This window comes from Acomys russatus, chromosome 15 (genome assembly GCF_903995435.1).
Source record: "Acomys russatus chromosome 15, mAcoRus1.1, whole genome shotgun sequence".
In the NCBI taxonomy this organism is placed as follows: Eukaryota; Metazoa; Chordata; class Mammalia; order Rodentia; family Muridae; genus Acomys; species Acomys russatus.
In genome coordinates, this window is record NC_067151.1 from 12,148,793 (window position 1) to 12,159,510 (window position 10,718).

A 10,718-nucleotide genomic window follows, 5' to 3' on the forward strand; every position below is an offset into this window, starting at 1 on the left:
CTTTACCAGATCGTGTGTGTGTGTGTGTGTGTATGTGTGTGTGTGTGTATGTGTGTGTGTTTGTGTGTGTATGTGTGTGCATGCTTACATGTGTGTGCACACAGGTGCTGGTATACAAATATTGGTAATAGATATGTACTGTCCGGAAATAACAATCAGTTAGAGATGATAAAATGGGCACAGAAATAGGTAGAACCATAGAGACATTTTAAGTGCTATTTGAGTTCTTAAGAGCGAGCCACTGTACCCATTTGGGGATCACAGGATGTGGTGGGGCTGGGGCTAGTTTGCTGAGAAGCAGATTTGATTTGATTGTGTGGGCACTGGGAACGCTGAGAGTAAATCCCACAGCCATGAAGCTCAGGGAGTGGACAGTGGACAGTTTGTGTGACTCTGAGTCTATCCGAGAGGAGCTGCAGAGATGACTCTGCAGTTAAGAGTGCATACTTGTAGAAAAATTGGTTATTAATGTTTACTATTAATCCATAGTTTATTATGGCAGTTACTATTTAGCCTGCTATGATACCAATAAAAGGCAGACACCTGTTAGTTTACATCGGAACTGGGCAGAAACCAAGCCCCTAATTATCTTTTACTCCCCAGCTCCACATCCCAGGCCACTTGCTTTAGCTGTTTCTATCCGAGCTACTCCCCATCCAAAGTCCCATAAACACTTGCACATGTTTCCCATCTGGGCCGCTTCTCTCGATCTCCCAACCCTCAGAGCAGGCTCCTCCTGGCTATGTGGTTCTAATTCACGGTTAGCTTGCGGCAGCTCTGGTTTCTCCTCCCTCCTGTCCTGTCTTCATCCTCTCTTCTCCACCTCCTGGGATCCTTCTCCCATCCAAGCCCATGGGAACTTCAGTTTCCTCCACCTCCCTTCTGCCCAGCCCAGTTATGTAAACAACTTTATTTAGCTAATCAGGGATAATTTGGAGGCAAGGTTACAAATGCCATTTTGGTTATATGAGGGTTTGTTTGTAGAACAGAAGGATGCTCAGGGGGCAAGCAATTAACATCTGAATACTTTAGATCAACCACCACAATTCCCCTTTCTGTCTATTAAAAAGGCCACCTTCAGCCGGGCATAATGGTGCACGCCTTTAATCCCAGCACTCGGGAGGCAGAGGCAGGCGGATCGCTGTGAGTTCGAGGCCAGCCTGGTCTACAAAGTGAGTCTAGGACAGCCAAGGCTACACAGAGAAACTCTGTCTCAAAAAACAAAACAAACAAACAAACAAACAAAGGCCACTTTTAAAAAACAATATACAGTAAGAACAACTATGAAACAATCATAAAAACTATTAGGTGTGACTTACATATGGGGCTGGAGAGATTGTTCAGTGGTTAAGAGCACTGGCTATTTTTCCAGAGGTTCTGAGTTCAATTCCCAACAACTACATGGTGGCTCATAACCATCTATAATGAGATCTGGTGCCCTCTTCTGGCAAGCAGGTGAACATGCAGGCAGATACTGTATAAATAATAAATAAATAAATCTTAAAAAAAAAAAAAGACTTACATACATAATGTCCAGTCTATATGTATTTGGAAACCTTGAAGAAATTATTATCTATCCTATCTAGGTGAGCTAATGCTTTTCACCTAAATAATTTTCTATCATATCTTGTATCTATTTACCTAAAAATATCTTTCTAGACCTTAAAACAACTTCTTTTTTTTTTTTTAATAGTAAATGAGGATAGATAAATAGAAATAAAGACATTTATTTCATCAGTAATATATAAAAATTTTATGGATCCCCTTGACATATTCCACTACATGGAGTCTAAGGCTGAAGACCTAGAACATATAAATAACCAATTAAATATCCTTTAGCTTTTGGGTTGGTTTTTATGACAAGGTCTCTCTAAGCTACCGGCTGTCTATCCTTGATCTTTCTTGTTCAGTGACCTCAGTGCTGAGGATTCTGACATGCAATGAGACACTTGGATCAGTACTTTTACTTACCTACTTCAAACATAAGAAACAACTTACCATTTTGGAAACAAATATATTTCTCTCTTTCTAGTATATTCCTGGCTGCTGCTGCTTCTTCTTCTTCTTCTTCTTCTTCTTCTTCTTCTTCTTCTTCTTCTTCTTCTTCTTCTTCTTCTTCTTCTTCTTCTTCTTCTTCTTCCTCCTCCTCCTCCTCCTCCTCCTCCTCCTCTTCTTCTTCTTCCTCTTCTTCTAGAAGACAACCTCTTAATTCGTAAGCAACTAAGCTTAATTGTAAAACTATAACTATCTAGTCGTCAGCCCCTTCAGAGACTTGAAAAGGAATAAAATTATTACTTAAGTAAGCAGGAAGTACAGGTGAGCAACTTCCAAAATAAGTAAAAAGGACAGAGATAGTTCACCACTGGACAGTCACCCAAATACTTCTCTATAATCCTGGAGCCCCATCTTCAGCCTTCTGGCCCAGCATATCTGGCAGACATATTATGAGGCAGGGACTATGCAGAACTTGCTTACCCTGTCTTGGCAGAGCTAGGCAGTCAACTCAGCCTGTGTCCAAGTCTTGTCCATTTTTAGACAGCACATTGTCTGCAGAGAGAGTGGGGCATCACCTTTTGTCCAGTGGCTAGTTTGTCACATAGAAGCAGCTCTACATGGAGGTTTCCTGATGCCCAGGTCTTCTCTGAGGTCGGCTGGGGGTGCTGCCAGGAGTAACTTGTCTTGTTATCGAAGAATCCTTAAAGAAGCAAAATCCTCTTTAAATGCCACAGTCTGTGGGTCTCTGAGGTTTTGAAGATCTTTATTCATGCTTACATAGTGCATATTTTTATCTATCTATCTATCTATCTATCTATCTATCTATCTATCTATCGTAAATCTGAACAGGCAAACATTGCTTGTTTTTAGTCATTTACTGTCTGTTTAACCTAGGAAGCATATTTATGTAATAAACTAGACTAGTGTCTGACACAACCATGAGTCTAATTGACTAACCATTAACTTGTGTTATTTAACTATCCTGTTTTTGGTTGTGAGCCTAGCTTTTAATGGTCGAGCCATCTCTCCAGCCCCATTTAACTCTCCTGAACAGTTTGTAATAGCAGCTTTAGAAAAGACTGGAGCTAGGCGGTGGTGGTGCATGCCTTTAATCCCAGCACTTGGGAGGCAGAGGCAGAAGCAGAGGCAGAGGCAGATCTCTGTGAGCTCAAGGCCACCCTGGTCTGCAAAGTGAGAAAAAAAAAAAAAAAAGACTGGTGGTAAACCTTGTAATTATAAATGAGTTATATATAGGCCCAATACCCCATACCAGAGTTGAAATATATAAATATACATTTGTATCAAAAGTAAGCTTAAATTTTGATTAGTATACCAAGATCTATCCTAATAAAAAGCTTAAATTTGTATGAATACACAATAGTCCATAACAATGTAATCAAGAATAACCTTATTTGAGAATAGCAATTAAAGCTCTAAGTTGAAAAGTTGACTCAGTAATCTACTTTTGTCTTATTATTTCTATAAGATATTCTTATATTGCCCCCTCTTTCTTTTCAATCCCTTTCTTTTTACATAACAAAGAAAGATAGAGAAAAGGAAAGCGAGAAATCCCTGACTCTAAGTTTTAATACCTTGGCTTCTCTCTGAATAAGACCATTAATAACCTGTAACCAGCTTCTTTATAACAACAAGCAGCCACCACCCAAGAATACAACCAAAAACCTACTCACCCCAACCTACAGAAATGGGACGCTGTTCATCTTTGGAGTGCATCCTGTTGGTTTGGGTGTGTGGGATACCTTTTGGGGGACCCAAAGTAAATTGGGACAAATGGTTATGTAATCTAGCAATAACATTTGTTGTCCAGTGTCATGACCCCTCCAGTGGAGTCTGTGTGACAAATGTTGCTGCACAACCCGAGGCGACGACCCCAACCCAGGGAGAGCCTCGTGGAATGGATCTGATGTTCCTGCCAGGAGTAACTGACTGCAGCCTTCTTTTTTCTCATTGTGTTGGCTTATTCTGTCTCTATTCTTTCTCCTAACCTTGCTCCCATACCAGGACCCTTCAAACATGATGACATTTCAGTGAAATGCTCTGACATGGGACTGCAACCAGGGACCGTTCAGGCCTGGAGTTCACCACCAAGGTCTGCTGGTCTTCTCCACTTATTAAAATAAACATGGCTAAGAATTTTTCATAGTCAATAATTTATATTGTGGCTTACAAAAAAAAAATAAATAAAGTGTTTCAAAAAGCTCCAAATAGTGGCACTCAGATATTAAAAGGGGAAACTAAGAAAAAACTGTCTTGGTTCCCACACTCCCAGCACACAGGTGATGGACAAAAGTTCCTTAAATGAAAGAACATTGACCCTTGACAAAGAGAGCGCATATGTTCTGATAACAAGCCAATAACTTAAGAATGATGACGTCAATGTCTTTACTTTGCATTCTATACCCTGTATTGTTTCATTCAAGTTGATAACTCAAAAATGGCAAAACTATTACTTTGTACTGTGCATGCCTGATTGCTTCACTGACTCCCTTGAATCTACTCCATGGGAAATGTAGCCACAAAACAGTCCCTGTTTCAAAAAATGTGTATAAAAATCTAGACTGTTTGCCTGCAAAAATACACTCAGATTCAAACTGCCTCTGTGTTTGTCTTTGTTTGTCACTCACCAAATCCTTGTCACCAATGCTTTGAGAACTCCTGTTCCCAAGGAGCTATACCCAACTAAGATGGTCCATGGGATCAGCAGTTTTCTTTGAAGCTGTCCTGGAAGCAAGTTTTGAGGAACAGCAACTGAAGCAGCCTGATGCAGGACAGTGTAGGATGCTGGACTATCTTGTGCCAGTGTCTCTGCATGCTCCAGGATGAATCCTGTCAGGCCCGACCCAACTTTACTGATATCTTGCTCTTTTGCTCTGAAAACATAATTTCTTACAAGTAATATACAGTTCAAAAATTACAAATGTATGAGATGTGCAGGATGCACAGATTCATTAATGATTCTTCTTCTTGTTGTTCTTGTTCTTTGTAAGAGCAGGTGAAAGATGCGTTTCTCTTTAATCCAGTCTGGATTGTATAGCAAACTGTAAAAACCAATTTTATTTATGCCATTTTAAAAAATGGCATGATAAGTCTTGAGGATTTTTTAGGCAATAAGACTTACTGGCTATGTATAGCCAGTCTCAGAGCTGTTCCCATGTGGAGGGATCAGAAAATTATGTTACCTGTCCTGTTTAGTCTTCTTGATTTCTTTCTTCTAGTGTGTGGCCAAGATCTTTGGGGAGGGGGGTGCTCTCCCTCTGTGAAATGTGATTTTTATCAGTTTGGATGAAATTCATAACTTCTCTTCTCCTGTATGAACATATACAACTCTCCCCGCCCTAAGTGTAGCATTCCCTGCTCTCTATTGTGATGCTAGGGTATCTTTGACATAGACAGGCTGCTGTAATTCAGCAGTTTTTTTTTTTTTTTCTATAATCCAATTTCTCTCCACAGCCACTGTTTTTGTTCATTAGCATTTAAGGAATTAAAAGTCAATAAAACATTATGTAACCTATCTCTGGAGGTCTTTGATACCCCTCTCTGTTTGCTAAGCATCTCTTTTAAAGTATGATTGGATTTTTCAACAACTGCTTGTCCTGTAGGATTGTATGGGATACCTGTAATACGTGTCATATTTTAATATGTTAAAAAATCATTTCATTTTATTAGAGACATATTCTGGGGCACTGTCAGTCATAATTTGTATACTCATAAAGGCCATGTCTTCTAATAAATGTGTAACAACAGAATCAGCCTTTTCAGAACTTAAGGCTTTTGTCCATTGAAATTCTGATATGTTTCTACAGTATGGCGCACACATTTCAGTTTACCAAACTGTGAAACGAAACACATACATTTGCCCAGTTTTATGTCTTTGGCTACCTTTAGGGTTACTTCCTGCAGATAATGGAGTCTGATTATATAAAGAACAAGTAGGACATTTTCTCACAATTTCCTTGGCTTGTTGCCAAGTGACCGAATGTTCCTTCTTTTAACTTTTATTGTTCAAACCTTTCAGCTTTTTGTTTGTTTGTTTATGAAACTCTGAAGCCTCTAACAGACTTCTTACAACAGTTGATCAATTCCATCATTACCTTGTGAAAGAGAACCTGACAAGTGTTCAGTACAATGGATGGTTTCTATTTCTGCTCACTTGTAATTGAATTAACAGTGAAGTTAAGTCAGAATCATCCTGAATTAGATCAGCAGTTTCTATATACAAAACAACTTTTCCTGCACATTGGGAGTCAGTTACTATTAAGAGAGTCTTAAAAATCTGTTAACACCATCAGAATTGTATATAGTTCTGATTTTTTATCTGAATCATAAGGATTCTCAACCACCTTACTTATATTTTCTCAGTTATAACCTGCCTATCTTAATTTTTTTGACATCAGTGTAAAATATAGGAGCTCTAGAGTTCATTTTATGAGCTGAAGTTGCTTGCTTTTTGGGTATCTGCTGTTAATTTCTCCCCCCAAGTCACTGTAAGCTCCTTGCCAATGTTCATTGTCTGCCTATAATCAGGCAATCTGTCCCAGTCAGTCATATTGCTCTAGCAGAGGACTTGAATTCAGCTTCCAGCACGCATGTGAGGCAGCTCACAACCACCTATAACCCTAGCACCAGGATCCAGCACCCTCTTCTGGACTCTTAGAGTACCTGCACTCACATGTACATACCCCTCCATACATGTAATTAAGTAAAACAAATACATATGTTCAAGTCACAACCCCAGTGCCTCAAGTGAGGCCAGAGGTGGACAAAGTGTCTTTAACTGAAATTGCTACGTGGTCATCAGGGTATGTCCTAACTCAATACAGTAGATGAGGACACTTGGGCACAGACATGCAAGAACACACATGGAGGAAAGGCTTTATGGTGACCTAGGGAGAAGCAGCCAATGACAAATTCAAGAGAGGTCTCAGAAGATATGAAGTATGTCAGCAGCTTGATGTCGTGGTGCCGTTGTCTTGTTCGGGTTTCTATTGCTGTGATAAAATGTGCACGCTGTGGTGGTTTGAATGGAAATGGCCCCCAAAGGCTCATATATTTGAATGCTTGGTCACCACTTAGTGAAACGGAAAAAGGTGAGGAGGCGTGGCCTAGTTGGAGGAGGTGTGGCCTTTTGGAGGAGGTTTGTCCATGGGGGTGGGCTTTAAGATGTCAGAAACCCATTGCAGGTCTAGTGTCTTTGGCTGCAGGTCAGGATATAAAGCTCTCAGCTATTGCTTCGGCACCAGGTCTGTCTGCTTCCCACCATGACGATAATGAACTAACCCTCCAAAACTGTAAGCAACGCCCCAATTAAATGCTTCCTTTTATACAGTTTACAATCGTAGCTTTTTACTGAGGGAAGTCAGGCCAGGAGCACAAACAGGGCAGGAAGCTTGAGGCAGAAACTGAAGCAGAGACGAGGGAGAAATGCTGGTTACTGGCTTAGCCCCCTTTTTTAAAGTTTTTTTTTTTTTAAACAGAGATAGTCTTCCGAATTTGTTTCCTAGCTTTTGTGTCTAACAGTTGAAACTTTTTCAACAGTAAATTAAAAACAAAAACAAACAAATAAAATAAAACAAAACTGAGGAAGAGATCCTTGGGGTTACGTAGTGACCACTGAATTCCTTAATGTGAGAGCCTGCTGAGAACTGTGTGGTACTATAAGAACGGAAGACTAGCGCCCCCATGAGGTGAATCCAGGAGTTTCATGCGGGAATGGGAAATTCATGCGTGGATATTACCGGAGGCTTTTGAAAGGGCAATATCTATTGATTTGGAGGCAGAGTTAGTCATTGAGCACACACTGTTTGGCCAGATGACTTTATGTATGTGAGACTTCACTGTGTATTGCCTTTGGGTTGATCTACCCAGTGTCCAAGTTTAGGAAAAAATGTTCCAAGTAAAGATAGAGACCACTGAATTGCTTTGTCTTTGGAGTGCTGAGAAATCAGTTCAGAGCCCTGCACACACTAGCCCGCCCAATCCCAGGCACTGCTTGTTTCGATATCGCGCAGCCCGGTGAGAAACGAAGAAACAACCAGCAGTCTTGAGCTGTTGTTGCTCTTTAATCCGAATACTATCAGTGACACTGACTGAGGCCCAGGCAAGGCTGCAGACCACAGGCTACAGGTGAGTAATCGTGATGCAGAAGCACATCGCAGCCCTCAGGTACTGTACACACAAAAAAGCACAGTCTCTGGTGTTTTGTGCTGTGCTGGGATCAGGCTCAGTATTTCCATTTTGATGTATTGTATAGTCGTTTTCTAATTTTTAAAGACATGTTGTATGTGCATAGATGTTTGCCTGCATGATGTCTGTACATCACAGTGTTTTGGTGTTTGGGGAGATCAGAAGAGGGTGTCAGAGCCCCAGGAACTGGAGTTATGGACGATGCTGAGCCATGATGTGGGCGCTGGGAACTGAACCTGGGTCCTCTGCAAGAGCAACAAGTGCTCTGAACCACCAGGCCACCTCTCCAGCCTTAGTTTCCTAATATTTAAGAATTTAAAAAACCTACAAGCTGCAGCTGGGCACGGTGGTGCAATCCAGCACTCAAGGGGCAGAGGCAGGCAAATCCCTAAGTTCGAAGCCAGCCTGGCCTATAGAGCATGTTCCAAGGCAACCAGGGCTACACAGAGGAATGCTATCTCCAAAAAACAAAACCCGACCAACCAAGCAACCACACAGGCTGCCATGCTGCAAGTCAAATCTCTTAAGCTGCTGTACAGTTTTCCTCTCTCAACAGATTCTTCTTCTAGCAATTCAACACTTCTGGGTCAATAATTTTAGTGTCTTGTTTCATTAAAAAAAAAATAATAATTAGCTGAGGCATCAGAATGCTTACACATGCATAAAGCCCTGGGTCTGATCACGGGCATAGCATAAACCAGGTAGAGGTGTGGTGGTGCTTATAGCACCAGAAATTTGGAGGTTGCGGTAGGCAGGTCAGAAATTCAAGGCCATCTTCGGCTTCATAGTGAGTTTAAGGCCATCCTCAAATCAAAGGCTTAAACGGGTTCTTTCCTGTGTCTAACACGTGGTTAGTCCTGACACATCAGGCATACTGAGAAGCTAATTTTCATTGAAGTTCACCCAATTGGAAAGTCGCTGCTCCAGTGATATATCAAGAGGCTGAGCTAAGCTGAAATTATGAACGAATATTATTTTCTAGTATCTTTATTTCTTCTATCATCAAAGACCCCTAACCATGGCTTTCCAGCGTTCTTACAAGCTGGCTTCTATGCTCTCAGTTCTTGGATTCCTCTGGGTGAGATGCAGGGGGCTCAAGATGCTGTGATCAGCCCTGCAAGAGTTCTGATTCCTGTTGAACTCTGGACCAGGGGGACAAACGTTTGATTCTCCTTCAGTCCAAAGAGGTATTTTAGTTCTAGGATTTAGTTCTTGCATTCATGGGAGATGTTACAGATTGTACTGGTACAGGATATCACTCTGTAAATTCATCAATCTGTAAATGAATTGCTAGGCATTTAAATGGTAATGCTTTAGGTGCATTACTATATATTATAAAGTAAAAATAAATTCTCTTTGATATTTCATTAGGGGGCCATAGTCTTTTTTTAGTTTTTTGAGACATGGTCTCCCTTTGTAGGCACCTTGTAGCGCTGACTGGCTCAGAACTCACTATGTAGGCCAGGCTAATTTCAAACTCACAGAAATCCACCTGCTTCTGCCTCTCGAAAGCCGTAGTGTTGGCTCAGATTCCTTAAAAATTACACTTTATTATGAATGTGTTAAAGGAATGTACCTCCCTTACAACCACACTACCCCAAAGAGGAGGGAAAGGAGATTAAGGAGAACAAGAATGAAACGGTCTGGGTATCAGTTCCGCAGGGCAATTCCCTCGGCGTAATTCTCTGGGAATCTAGCAGATCATCTACCTGAGAGAAGGCGCTGCACTGTCCCTGGACCGAACCTGGAGGACTCCACCGAGCTCACAACCCACCCCAAAATCCTCAGAGCCCTCCCGCAGTCCCGCAGGGTTGCAATGATCGCTCTCCTTCTGGTTCCTCAATGTCCTCGTCCTCCTCCTCCTTGATGGTCTGTTTTGCAATACAGTAGCCTGGCTGGAGTCGCCACTGGGCCCTTGTCTTCAATCCTGGGCCGATAAGGCTCCGGCTGAGTCTATCACAGATGCTTATCAGTCTGTAAAGTCAAAGCCTCAGTGGGGCTGCCTTCACCTCGGGGCCCAGACCAAGGCAAGACCACTTTCTCATCACACAAGCCAGAAAGCAGCACGCCTCCACATCCTCTGCATCAGCTCCTGTCACCAGGTTCCTGTCCTGTTTGAGTTCCTGTCCTGACTTCCTTTAATGATGAACAGCAATATGGAAATGGAAGCTGGATAAACCCTTCCTGGTTCCCGCCCCCCTCTTGCCCCGCCCCCTGCCCCCCCTCTTGCCCCCAAATGTGCGCCACCAAGTCTGTCTTGGAGTCACAATCCCTTATAACTCAGGAGCTTTATTTGGTCAAACATGCAAAGATGGACTAGAAATGGAACTATTTGTGGGTGCTGATCTGCAGTGAGCACTGTGACCATGGGGACCACAATACATAACACTCAGGCAAGCTGTTAGGTGTTGCATACATTGTCTGAGAAGTAAGCAAACCCTCCCAGTAGGTCACTTGGCAGTAACATGCTCTACAGTGTAATCAGGCACATAGCCTCAATCACTGTTACTCCCTCTGCT